This window comes from Musca vetustissima, unplaced genomic scaffold (genome assembly GCF_032173495.1).
Source record: "Musca vetustissima isolate MV318-11 ecotype Yass unplaced genomic scaffold, APGP_CSIRO_Mvet_v1 utg34533, whole genome shotgun sequence".
NCBI classification, from domain to species: domain Eukaryota; kingdom Metazoa; phylum Arthropoda; class Insecta; order Diptera; family Muscidae; genus Musca; species Musca vetustissima.
The window spans coordinates 58,313-72,890 of record NW_026887146.1 but is presented as its reverse complement, the minus strand read 5'-3'; positions in this window follow the sequence as shown (position 1 = coordinate 72,890).

Here is a 14,578-nt window from a genome sequence, read left to right as displayed (position 1 = left end):
TTTTTGTCGATTTTGCATTTGGTGTTCTTGATATTGTTCTTTCATTTTTCCAAAAAAATGTACTGTATCTCCCGAATGCAAGGATGTAGCGATGCCAAATTTTTGCATATCCTATTTAGTATAGTTGCATTAAATCTGTGGACAGAAAATTGTTCTATGCTTGCGGAAAAAAATTCGGGGCTAAAAGGATTAAAGGAATCCATGTTTGAGAGTTTTGTAAAGTAAGTAAGAGAGATTCTTTTACAGTGTAGAAGTACTTTCTGTAAAACCAAAAATAGGCCAGAGCCTAACAAAGTGAACAAAATGATTTTACACTGGCAAAATTATTATATTGTGATAATGGTACAATTATAAAATGTAACAGCAAATCCCTGCTGATTTGATTCAAACGTAATACTAGTGTCAATATGAATTTGATAAGTTATGTTTTTAATAATCACCCAACAGGAAAATTGGGCACGCATACAATTTGAAATTGTTTTTTATTAAATGGGCTCCCGTATTCAATTTACACAATCTGCCAGCTGGGAAAGTTTGGGGAAACAAATCTTTCTTAATGGAATAACTCGCAATTCCCAGCATTTTCATATGTGTTACTCATATAAGTGACAATGGCTCAATTATAGGAATGATGTGGAAGCGATAGAAATATGAATTTGATAGATTTTCATTCATGTTATTCAAATTTTATTTTGAGGATTCGAAAATATTTCATTTTCAAAACAAATATAATTTGTTTGTTTACATTTTCAGTCAAATGACGTTGACACTAGTATAACTTACAACAACAAATTCCTATGTGGTTGTTGTATCGTTTGTTGTACAACAACACTTGCTGTTACCTTCTATTAGTATACCATGTATTGTGATATACAAGAGTTTTAAGAAATTAGTGTGGAAAAAATGATGAATGAGTATACAAATCTTTTATTTAAAAAGGAATTATCTTGAGCCTCTCGTGCTGTCATATGAGAGGTGTTAACCGAATTTTTGACAGTATTTTTTATGTTGTTGACATACTAATGGGAACAATAGCATCAACAACAGTGTTTTTAATGTTCTAGCTACATTTTCAAATGAAATTAACTACAATCGGAAGCACTACGCTTATGTTTAGTCCTCAATATTCGTACTTGCCTATGTAAATATATAGTCTTGCATACAATGACGTTTTTTAAGTTTGAACGTTCATGCAATGGAATTCTATGCAATGTAATCGGATGATTGTAAGTTTATATTTTCACATATTAAATATTGATTTCCAGATGTACATTAGAATGTAATGCTTATGAATATGAGTTTGCGTAGAAGATGATATAGCAAAGCCCAATATATATATTTATTATTTTCTATATGTAACATCTAACGTAATTTATAGATAAAAAACAGTATAAGCAGGTCGTATTTAGCTATGTCTTACATATTTAAAGACGCGTTAAGACTATGTCTTCTAAATAGTTTCGATTTGTTAATCCTAACTTTCTAGACAATTATGAATTGCTCCTAATAAGTCAAAAAATTATTTGTAATTTTATTCATTATAAATAAAAAAATAAAAATCATCATCTGACATATTTTTGGCAGGCAACTATTTTAAATAATAACGTATTTTGTACAATAAAACCTGTAGTTTATAGAATTTATATAAAAACACATTCCACGTTCATAATTAATATTATGAACGTAAAAATGTCAAAACCTGTTGGAGTAGTGTGGGTTTTGGTTGGTGGGGTTTGGGTTTTGGTTGGTTGTTATAACGTGAAATTGGGTTCATTTGGGTTTGGTGTGGGTTCCGATTAGGTGCGTTTATGTTACATCGGGTACATGCTTGCCATAGGTTCCTTTGGTTGCGTTATAAATTACTCATTTACAATTTTTCTTGTATATGAATAAACAAGTATCATGTTATTATTTTGTGAACATACTCTTATTTGACTAATATTATTTATAATAAATATAATGTAATATTCTGATAGCCGTGTTATAATTTTATGATATGTACTTTTTACCCATAATTTTTGTACATAAATAAAATTCTAAATAAAACATTTAATACGATTTGAAGATAGTTCTAATTAAAAAATAAGTTTGGCTATACATAACATGTAATTACAAAATAATTCTACACCATAAAATACTTAAAGGTCTTTAAAATACACATTTTTAATACGCTAATATACCAATCATCATATATACAATTTTATGCGATTTATTATTCGTGTTATTTGAATTTTATAGATGAATTAAAATTTTCAATTTTTATATAGTATGTGTTAGAATTTACGAATTATATTTAACATACTATTTAATTATGTCTAAATCAAATAGCTAAATATTTATTAAATAAAAATTAATGGTAACTTTTATATTGCTTCCCGCAGTTCTTCAATAATAGAAACTAACTCATTAGTATAATCATTATGTCCAGATTGTTGCAACTCCAGCAACAGCTGCAATCTTTCAACTAATACGTTTGGATCATTCCATGTTTATATTCCGGTTTTGCAAGGTTGCGTTTCATTAAGCCATTTCCACTATGTGTACCCCCAATCACTTGTTTTATAATATTCTTATATTTGTAGCCTCTGTTTGATTTTACTCGTTTATTAGGTTTATAACCAACTTTGTATGCAATTGAGTCCAATAAAATTTTCTTATAAATCGCCAGTTCGGAAGCATCATAATTTGTTGGCTTTTGTTGGAACAGTAGTTCAAAAAAGCCTGGCGTAAGCGCCCAATGTTGGTTTCCAATCATAATTTTTTCATTGTTAATTTTTAATGGTTTATTGTGTACAATCTGAATTGAAATCATCCTCTTCTGGCGGTTCATATTCTTTAATATCATGTATATATATCTTCTTAGGAGTACTTGTATATTGATGTTCCTTGGAATACTTAGGCATATTTTCACTTTTTATTTGAACTAATTTTTGCAGCTCTTCTATTATGGGTTTAAATGTTTTATTTAGTTATGTAGTTCTAGCATCCCCTCCCATTTTAATGCTTTCGAATTTTTTCTTCAGTTCATTTCGGGAATGAACAAGTTTTTTTTAACAACTGTTCGTTTTCCATAGTCTATGTTATACTACTAAGACATGATTTGTCTATACTCTATAAATAGAGATTTATTTTCTTATTGATATAATCTAATAAATTAGTGTTGCCAAATTGTTCCTTTCATAGATTTATAGAGTTGAAATTTTTTAGGTACATGACCGAATTAGTACAACATAAAACGCAACTATGCACAATTTAAATTAAAACTTCATCTCGACAGTTCACATTTACACGAGGGTAGAAAATATATAAAATGCTAAGCCCCTTTATTAACAACTGTAAATACAACTTCTTTCATATATTGTATATATTGTACTGTTTTATTTAGAATTTTATTTATGTACAAAAATTATGGTTCAAAGTACATATCACAAAATTATAACACGGCTATAAGAATGTCACATTATATATTATAAATAATATTAATAAAATACGAGTATGTTACCAAATTAATAATAAGATACTTGTTCATTCATATACAAGACAAATTGTAAATGAATAATTTTTAACGCAACCAAAGAAACCTATGGCAAACATGTACACAATGTACCATATATTAACATAACGCAACTGAACGAAACCCACAACAAACCCACGTTATAACAAACAACCAAACCCCATTGAACCCTAACTACACCAACAAGTTTTGACATTAATGTTATGAACGTGGAATGCGTTTTTTATATAATAATTCTATAAACGCAATTTTAAACTACAGGTTTTATTGTACAAAATACGTTATAATTCAAAATAGTTGCCTGCAAAAATATGACAAATGATGATTTTTTTTAATTTATAATGAATAAAATTACACATAATTTATTGGCTCATTAGTAGCAATTCATATGAAAACATTAAAATTTCTAGAGAAATTCTGAACCTATGAAATGTGTAAGTATACGTAAACAAATAACAGCTGACTAATCAAATTAAAATATTTTTAATAATTATCTAGAAAATTATGATTAACAAATTGGGACTATTTAGAAGACATAGTCTTCACGCGTTTTTAAATACTTAAGACATACCTAAATAGGACCTGCTTATACTGTTTTTATTAGAACAAAGCCGTGAAAACAATAAATTGTATATTTTTCACATATATATTTGATACAGCCTACATTCATAATCCTTTGTTCTATATCAGTTGATGCTCTATATTAGTTTATACATTAGATGTTTCTTATATAAAATAATAAATATATATATTGTGCTTTCCTATATCATCTTCTATGCAAAATCATATTCATAAGCATTACATTCTATGTACATCTGGAAATCAATATTTAATATGTTCCACAATATTACACAATATTAATTTTTGTTAAAGATTAGAAAAAATATGCGAAAATATAAATTTTAGGATCATCCGAACACATTGCATAGAATTCCATTGAATGAAAGTTCAAACTTAAAAAAACTCCATGTAAAATCGCAAGTGAACAAATTTCTCAATAGTATGCAAGACTGTATATTTACATTGGCAATTACGAATATTGAGGACTAAACATAAGCGTAGGGCTTCCGATTACATTTAATTTGATTTGAAAATGTAGCTAGAACTTTAAAAACACTGTTGTAAAAATGATGCTATTGTTCCCATTAAGTTTTGAATACCGTTTTTGTAGTTTTTTTAAATTTGATTCTCAAATATTGAAAACTCCTTTTAAGAAGTCTTGCCACCACATTTTTTCTTGTTTCTTCAAATTAAGTTAACAATAAAGAGGACAAAATACTAAAAAATATAACGTACCAAATGTATGTTATAGTACGTTTACATTGTACGGGATTTCGTTAACAATGGGCTTAAATTGTCAATTCCATTGCATATATGCCAAATAAATGCTCAAATATATAATACCACATATTAAGCTAAACAAAGGTATTTATTTTAAATTTTCAGAAATGTTGAAATTGGTATAATTATTTTTGTATGTAAATAGAGAACAACTATAATTACACAATTCCATATTCGAATATATTTTTATTGGGAATAATAGTATGTCAACAACATAAAAATACTGGGTCAACAACGCCCATATGACAGCACGAGAGACTCAAAATAATTCCTTTTTAAATAAAAGATTTGTATATTCATTCAACATTTTTTCTACACTAATTTCTTAAAATTCTTGTATATCACAATATAATAATTTTGCCAGTGTAAAATCACTTTTGTTCACTTTGTTAGTCTCTGCCCTATTTTTGGTTTTACAGAAAGTACTTCTACACTGTAAAAGAATCTCTCTTAATTACTTTACAGAACTCTCAAACACAGATTCCTTAATCCTTTGAGCCCAGCGTTTTTTCCGCAAGCATAGAAAATTTTTCTCTCCACAGATTTAATGCTACTATCCTAAATAGGATATACAAAAATTTGGCATCGCTACATCCTTGCATTCGGGAGATACAGTACATTCTTTTGGAAAAATGAAAGTACAATATCAAGAAAACCAAATGCAAAATCGCCGGAAAAACATTTTAAATTATTCTCTATATTCTTTTTTACAAAAATTAAAAATAATTGTGATGAGAGAATTCGTACAATTCCAATACGAAGCTATTAAAATCAAATTGCAATATTTGGCGCTTTTCTCTGTTGTTATGATATCATAACAACAGAACGAATAATGTTAAGCTTTTTAACCACAACGTCGCAAGCATATAAAATGCAAATTTATATTTTAAGTGCAAATCTCTGATTTCATTTAAATTTTATACACACATTTCGCCTTATTAACATGCCTCTGATATGTGTTTTCATATACTACTTTGTCAAGTATTTTATGATTTCTTTGTCTTTGCATAAACATTTCAATTTATTAAAAGTTTCCCTGAATGCAGGAAAATATATATTTTCCCTTTTATATCTTCACCCGTTTCTCCGTTTCGTTTTGTTGTTCAATTTAATTACAGCTTATCTTGATGTTACCTAAAGTTCATTGACCCATTAAAATAATAATATGCTTAGCTCCTCTCATCTTTTCCTCTTGAAACCAAACATTCCGATAGTCAATAAAATTCCGTATATTTGTTCCTGCCTCGTCCCTATTCACTCCTACCATTTTTATCGATACAACTGATACATACATGTTGTTGTTGTTATTCCTTATAGTCCCTATAGTTTGTTTCCCATATCTGTCCTCCCTTCCCCTTGTAAACATTTCGGTAAGCTCTGCGCATGCCCACATAGTTTGCCATTCACAATATTCTAAAACCGAACGGACACACGCACACACATTGCAATACTCAAAGTCAAGAGTGCGCCCACACACGTCGATCAAATAGGATTTTATGAAATTTAAATAAAATGTTTGCAACAAAGAAATGCTCAACATGCTGGCGAACAAAAGAGAATTGATATTCTCACATACCAACTTTTCGCAAATTCGTTAATTGTTTATAAAAATCATTTTGCGAACTTAAGAAAAAGAACCCTAAATAGAAAATCAAAAATCCATAAACATGCTGAAAAATTTAGAATAAGAGACACAATTCGCGCTTTCAGTCTACCCAATTTAAATAAAATAACCAAAAGGCTTCGAAACACCTAATCGATCAGAGCGACATATATATTCCTATTTTAAAAAAGAGCAAAATATTAACGGACACACGCACACACATTGCAATACTCAAAGTCAAGAGTGCGCCCACACACGTCGATCAAATAGGATTTTATGAAATTTAAATAAAATGTTTGCAACAAAGAAATGCTCAACATGCTGGCGAACAAAAGAGAATTGATATTCTCACATACCAACTTTTCGCAAATTCGTTAATTGTTTATAAAAATCCTTTTGCGAACTTAAGAAAAAGAACCCTAAATAGAAAATCAAAAATCCATAAACATGCTGAAAAATTTAGAATAAGAGACACAATTCGCGCTTTCAGTCTACCCACTTCAGTCTACTGACAACGATCTAATTCAACACTATTTTGGTTTAATACACAGGGTTGCATCTGCAATTCACCACATCTTCATTCGTGTCTGCGATACACACAGGGCGACATCTACACGTCACCATGAATGGTTTGTGTTTATGTTATATACCGTAGCGCCATCTGTTGGTAATTGGTGGAAACACGATGTAATTTGATCCGATTTTGATTAAATACCCTTATATCCTCTATTGTACTGTATCTCCCGAATGCAAGGATGTAGCGATGCCAAATTTTGTGAATATCCTATTTAGAATAGTTGCATTAAATCTGTGAGCAGAAAATTGTTCTATGCTTGCGGAAAAAAATTTGGGGCTCAAAGGGTTAAAGGAATCTGTGTTTGAGGGTTTTGCAAAGTAAATAAGAGAGATTATTTTACTGTGTAGAAGTACCAGAGACTAACAAAGTGAAAAAAGTGATTTTTCACTGTGCTAAATTATTATATTGTGTATACAAGAGTTTTAAGAAAGTAGTGTAGAAAATTTTTTGAATGAGTGTACGAATTTTTTAGTTAAAAAGGAATTATCTTGAACCTCTCGTGTTGTCATATGGGAGTTGTTGACCTAATTTTTTGACAGTGTTTTTTATGTTGTTGACATACTATTTTTCCTAATAAAAATATATCCGAATATGGAGTTGTGCAATTAGTTATAGTTGTTCCCTATTTACATACAAAAATAATTATATCCTTTTCAACATTTCTGAAAATTTAAAAGAAACACCTTTATGTGGCTTAATATGTGGTATGGAATATATGAGCATTTATTTGGCATATATGCAATGGGATTGACAATTTAAACCCACTGTTATCGAAATCCTGTACAATGTAAATGTACTATAACATACATTTACATTGTACGTTATATATTTTAGTATTTTCTCCACTTTATTGTTCATTGCATTTGAAGAAAGAAGAAAAAAATTGGTGGCAAGACTTTGTTTGTTACTGACATGTACTAGAAATGAAAATATAGGGAACATACCAAAAAGTTGACCTATACCGCCATTTCTAAAAACGGGTTATGTCAACCATAATACAGATTTCAGAAATGTTTAATGGATAATTATACCCTCAGCCTTATGGCTGAGACCGTGAAAATGTGTCTCATCGAAATATTGGTTCTAGACCCCATGCTTTTTGGAAAAACGCGTTCAAGAACCCCAAAATACCGACAATTGGGGGTACCCTTATATGGGGGCTATCCGAAAAATTGACCTATATTCATAATTTTTTGTTGAGAGATATAGTACCTACTAACAACACAAAATACTAAATTACAGCGACTTGGGCGTAAAAATTCGCTCATGAACCCCAAAATACCGAAAATTGGGGGATACCCTTATATCGCAGCTATGCCTAAACGTGGACCGATAAAGCCCATCTTCGAACTTGACCTACCTGCACACAAAAGACGACTCTATGCTAAATTTAGGCGATCTATCTCAATTCGTTTAGACGCTAGAGTGATTACAACAGACAGACGGACATGGCTATATCATCATAGAATTTTACGCTGATCAAGTATATATATACTTTATGGAGTCGGAAATGATTATTTCGATGAGTTACAAACGGAGAAACAAAATTAATATACCCTCTATACTAAGGTGGAGTGTATAAAAAGGGGATTCTATTGGGACTACCCCAAAAAGGGGGCGAATATTAAAAATTTTTGGTACGGAGATTTGCTACCATATACGACTACAATATACCAAGAACCCCAAAATACCGATAATTGTGGGTACCCTTATATGGGGCTACCCGAAAAAATGGGTCCATATTCATAATTTTTTGTGGAGAGATTTGGAACCTATTAAGAACTCAAAATACAAAATTACAGCCAATTCGGTGGAAAAGTACGATCAAAACCCCCAAATTACTGAAAATTCGGAGGTACCTTATGTGGGGGCTACCAGAAAAAGTGGATCTAGATCAAAGCCCCCAAAATACTGAAAATTCGGGGGTACCTTTATGTGGGGGCTACCAGAAAAAGTGGACCTATATTTATAATTTTTTGTGGAGACATTTAGTTCCCATTAAGAACCCAATTAACTAACTTTCAGCGAATACTGTTGAAAAGCGTGCTCAAGAACTCCAAAATACCGAAAATTGCGGAGTACTCTTATGTAGGAGCTATGCCTAAACGTGGACCGATATATCCCATCTTCGAACTTGACCTGCCTGCAGATAAAAGACAATCCTATGCTAAATTTCAGCAGCCTATCTCAATTCCTTCAGAAGATGGCGTGACTACCACAGATCATCTTGGAATTTTACCCTGATCAAGAATATATATACTTTATAGGGTCGGAAATAGGGAATATTTCGATGAGTTACACACGGAGTGACAAAATTAATATACCCTCCATACTATGGTGATGGGTGTAAAAAGGAGGTTATATGGGGACTACCCCAAAAAGGAAGAGAATATTAAAAATTGTTTGTAGGGAGATTTATTACCATATACGACTACAAAATACCAAATTGCAGCGAATTCGGTTGAAAAACACGTTCAAGAACCCCAAAACACCGAAAATTGGGGGTACCCTTATATGGGGGCTACCCGAAAAAATGGGCCCATATATTCGGTGGAAAAATACGATCAAAACCCCCAAATTACTGAAAATTCGGAGGTACCTTATGTGGGGGCTACCGGACAGACTGACGGACGGACATGGCTAGATCGTCTTAGAATTTTACCCTGTTCAAGAATATATATACTTTATAGGTTCGGAAATGAATATTTCTATGAGTTACAAACGGAATGGCAAAATTAATATACCCTCCATACTTTTGTGGAGGGTATAAAAACACTGTCAAAAAATTAGGTCAACAACTCCCATATGTGTATAAATTCTTGTATACACAATATAATAATTTTGCACAGTGTAAAATCACTTTTGTTCACATTGTTAGTCTCTGGTCCCTTTTTGGTTTTACAGAAAGTACTTCTACACAGTAAAATAATATCTCTTATTTACTTTGCAAACACAGATTCCTTTAACCTTTTGAGCCCCGAATTTTTTCCGCAAGAACAATTCTGTTCACAGATTTAATGCAAATATCCTAAATAAGATATGGACAAAATTTGGCATCAAGAAAACCAAATGCAAAATCGACGAAAAAACATTTTAAATTATTCCCTATATTCTTTTTTACAAGAATACACAAATTAGTACGGTACACAAATTTATCCTCTTCTCTATATTGAAAACCTCATAACATCACCAAAATTTTGAATTTTTCTGATTTTTCTTTTGATATGTGTCGTCCATAATCAGGCCTTGACATATGAAATGCAAATAATATATCTGCTATCTGCTTATCTTTATATATAATCTATATATATAAAAGAGCCTAGTGTTAAGTGAGTGGGTGAGTGAGTGACTGACAGAACATCGCCCAGACGAAACGGCTAAAGCTAGAAGCTTGAAATTTTAAATGTGGGTTGGTGTTGGTGTGTAGGCGTGAGATAAGGCTGGGTTTTTGGAAATTCGAACTAGAAGAGTACGAAAAGTACTAAAATGTACCAAAAATGGTACCCTTTGCATTAGGCGAACGGGAAGAGCTAGAATTCTGAAATTTGGAATGTGGGTCACTGATGTAAAGTTAGGAAGATGTACAAAAGTGTTTTTGGAAATTCGTACTGGAAAGGTACGAAAAGTACGAAAAAGTACTAAATTTGATACCATTTGCATTTGGCGAACCGGTATAGCTAGAACTCTGAAATTTGAATTGGTGATCGCTGAGTGTAAGATAGATGTAACAATGGGTTTTTGGAAATTCGAATTATAAATATAAATATATAGGAAGTTTTGGAAATTCATACTACAGTGTACTAAATTTGATACAAATTGAATTATGGATGAACCGATAGAGTTGGAATTCTGAAACTTGGATTTAGGATAACTGTGGGGGTGTGGGTTTAGTAAGAAGTATTGGAAATTCGTACTACTGTGTACTAAATTTGGTACATTTAAATTTGAATTTGGAATCATTAAGGGGGTGTATGATCGGGGTATGCAGGAAGTTTTGTTGGAAGCAGAAGGGTACGAAAAGTAATAACATGTTCCAAATATGGTACCCTTTTTATTAGCGAACGGGAAGAGCTAGAATTCTGAAATTTGGAATGTTGGTCACTGATGGTGATGGAATGTTAGAAAGATGTGCAAAAGGGTTTTTGGAAATTCGGCCTATAAGTGAACTAATGGTACTAAACTTTTAAAAAATCGTACTTATTTGTACGAAAAGTACTAAATTTGGTGGAAGTTGGGTTTAGGTGAACATATAGAGCTTATGTCTTCAAATTGGGAATTAAAATGACTATTAGAGTGTAGGACTGAGGTAGATTATGAAATTCGTACTTATTGGTACGAAAGGTACTATATGGTACTAAATTTAGTACAATTTGGATTTTGCTTGAAAGGATAGAACTGAAAACCTGAAATTTGGAATTAAGATTTCTGTTGAATATTGAGCTATAGAGAAATTTGGAAACTCGTATTTATGTGTACGAGAAGTACTAAACGGCACTAGATGTATTTGGGTGAACGGAGAGAGCTGGGTACCCATAATTTGGACTAATGGTTGATGTTTGAATATAGAATTGAGATATGAACCATAGTACCTATATGTACTAAATAGTACTATATTTTGTACAAATTGATTACGTGTCAACGGATAGAGCTGGACTCCCGATTTTTTTAATTAAAATTACTGTTGGAGTGTAGGATTGACATAGTTTATGAAATTTTTAATTACAGAAACAAAAACTACTAAATGGTACCGAAAAGCTTACAAATGTGTGAACGGAGTGTTAAGTCCGCACTATAGGGACTTGGGTGGTTGGCAGGTACAGTGCAATATGGATTCTCCCGCCCATTGCGTACTCGTGAGCAAAAAATGAAAGAGAAATAAAACACAATAGTTTTATTAAAATTTTGTCGACCAATGCCGATATTTATTTAGATGGTAAACTATATTACCTTAAAACACAACGACATGTGTGGTGGCTTACAATTTAAGCGCTGGTGATCACCAATAATATGTGTGGCCAGTAGGATACAACGAGAAGTGCAAGTACACATAGTAAGTACACATAATAACAATGTTGTTTGTTGACACATAGATGCCTTAAGGTGGCGGAAAAGCAATATGTAAACAAAAGTCCGTTGAAATCTGTCAGCCTCATACTATTAGAAGGATGTAAAAATGAGGACTAGACAGATTTCAACGGCTACGACCTTTCAAATTAAATGCTAACTATTTAACGATTTTATAGCGATTCTTGCTTAAACATTTGCCGCCTCCCTTGAAACATCCATGTGTTTTAACAAATACAATAAATTATAAATTATGGAATAGTGCATTGTGAGCAAAACCTTTTAAATTTTTTCAATATATTTGTTCATCATTCTTATTTTATTTTTTTTTTCAAATAACAATCTTACATTCTAACGATAGGGCCATTAGGGACCCCGCAATTATACAGACCTGTTGTACGAATGGGCCATTAGGGACCGCGCAAAACGATAGAGCCATGAAAGACATCGCAAAACGAAAGAGCCATTAGGGACCCCGCGGAACGAAAGGACCCCGCGATATGTGAGACAGATATGTGTGACATTTCGTACGATTTACGAAAAACAATTTATGTTATAGGACCAGTAATTATCCAGCCGAATTTTGTATTTTGAGCGAGCAGCGATCCAGACGAATGTCGAAATCTATGATTTTTTACTATTTGTGGATACAAGTCTGCTCCTATCAAAATATCTACTGGACGGGATCTGCCAAAACTATATTTGACAAATCCGATTTAAGGTCCGATGTAATCGAAGAGGATGGAAGATTTCCCGATATGGAATCTACTACCAAGGCCGACGTTTTCGACATGTAGTAGCGACAGTACAATTTACTACGCGAATTGTCGAAATTGTGGATTTGCCGGTAGCTTAAATTTCTTCTGAAGTCGCTCGGAAATGAAAGACGACTCAGAAGCCGGATCTATTAGCGCCCTAGCAGCAAAACAAGCTCCATGGTTAACAATATCGACCATTGCTGTTCCCAATAGAACTGCTTTGTTCTGCGCAGCGTGAAATGTCTGTCGAATAGCAGTGACCGCCGATGCGGGTGGAGCGATCACAGTGGAAGAGGACGAATGACTACTATTAACATTTAAATTGCGTGGACCAAAAGATGGTGCCGAAGGTGACAAATTGGAATTTGTGGGAGTCACCATCTGACTCGGACTGTTCACCATAGAGCTATCTCTGTGCAATAGAGTGTGATGTCTCTGATTGCACTTTCGACAATAACGAATATTACAATTTTTCGTGTCCCCTACGAAGGCATTTTACACACATACGATGCTTTTTTACTAATTTAAACCTATCAGCAGGTGTACTATTTACAAACCTATAGCAAAGATGTAATCGGTGTTGCTCTGAACAAAGTACGCAACATGAATTAGACGACGAACGAGGTATAGATGATGCACATTTAGACGAAATGGAATTTATTTTATTATTCGATTTTGACACAGTGTTAAAATCTCTCATTTCATGCAAACACAGAAGAGTACGAATTCTCTCTGTCAAGAATGCATCTAACTCTTTACAAGATGAAAAAGACGATTTGGATTTAACACTTTGCTCCCATAAAGCGTGTGTCAATTTAGGCAATTTTTGTAAACAAATGAATACCACTATCGGATCCCAATTATCCGTAGGTATGTCATAGATGGTCATTGCGGAAAGACAACTATTAATTCCGCGTTGAAGTGACTTAAGTCCTGAACTACTTTCCTGATCCAGCACAGGAAGGCCAAACAAAATTTTCAAATGGCTATGGACAATAAGACGTGGATTATCATATGTGGAATTCAATGCATTCCACGCAGGTCCAAAACTCCGATGATGTAGAGGAAATTTCGGGACGATTTCTCGAGCCTCACTAGTTTTACTCACCAGATAACATAGACGCTCAATGTCTGTCAATCGGGAGTTTTTAATATAAACCGCACTAAATAAATCTCTGAAAGTGGGTCAATCACGAATATTTCCACTGAAAATATGGATATTGCAAAGAGGTAGAGCTAGATTATCAATGTTATTTACATTTTGAGGATCTGTCACAAAGCTTTGGCCTATTCTAATATTCCCAATATTCAAAATTGTGGAGCTAGACGCCTGCGTTCCCACATCACAAGAAGTGCGGGACGAGGAGCTCAAATTATTAACGGAGGCATCGACTGACGGCTTTCCCGGAAGAATATTAGGATGATTTATAAGAACTTTCACAATTTTTTAATTTCTTCATTCCTAACTTCTAGATCATATATATCCAATTCTTCTTCCTTCAATGCACCGAAGTGTGCAGTGAATCTCACAATAGAGGTGGAAGCACGGATAAAAAAATTCATAGGAGTGAAAGCCATTTTATCAAATTAACAAAAAATATGAAATAATTCTATGTTCAGAATAGATAGTGGCGAATAAAAGACAAAAAAGTCGAAATCAAATGCAACGAAAAGATAAAAACTTTCAAACAGTCAAAAAATATGCCATAATTATTATAAAA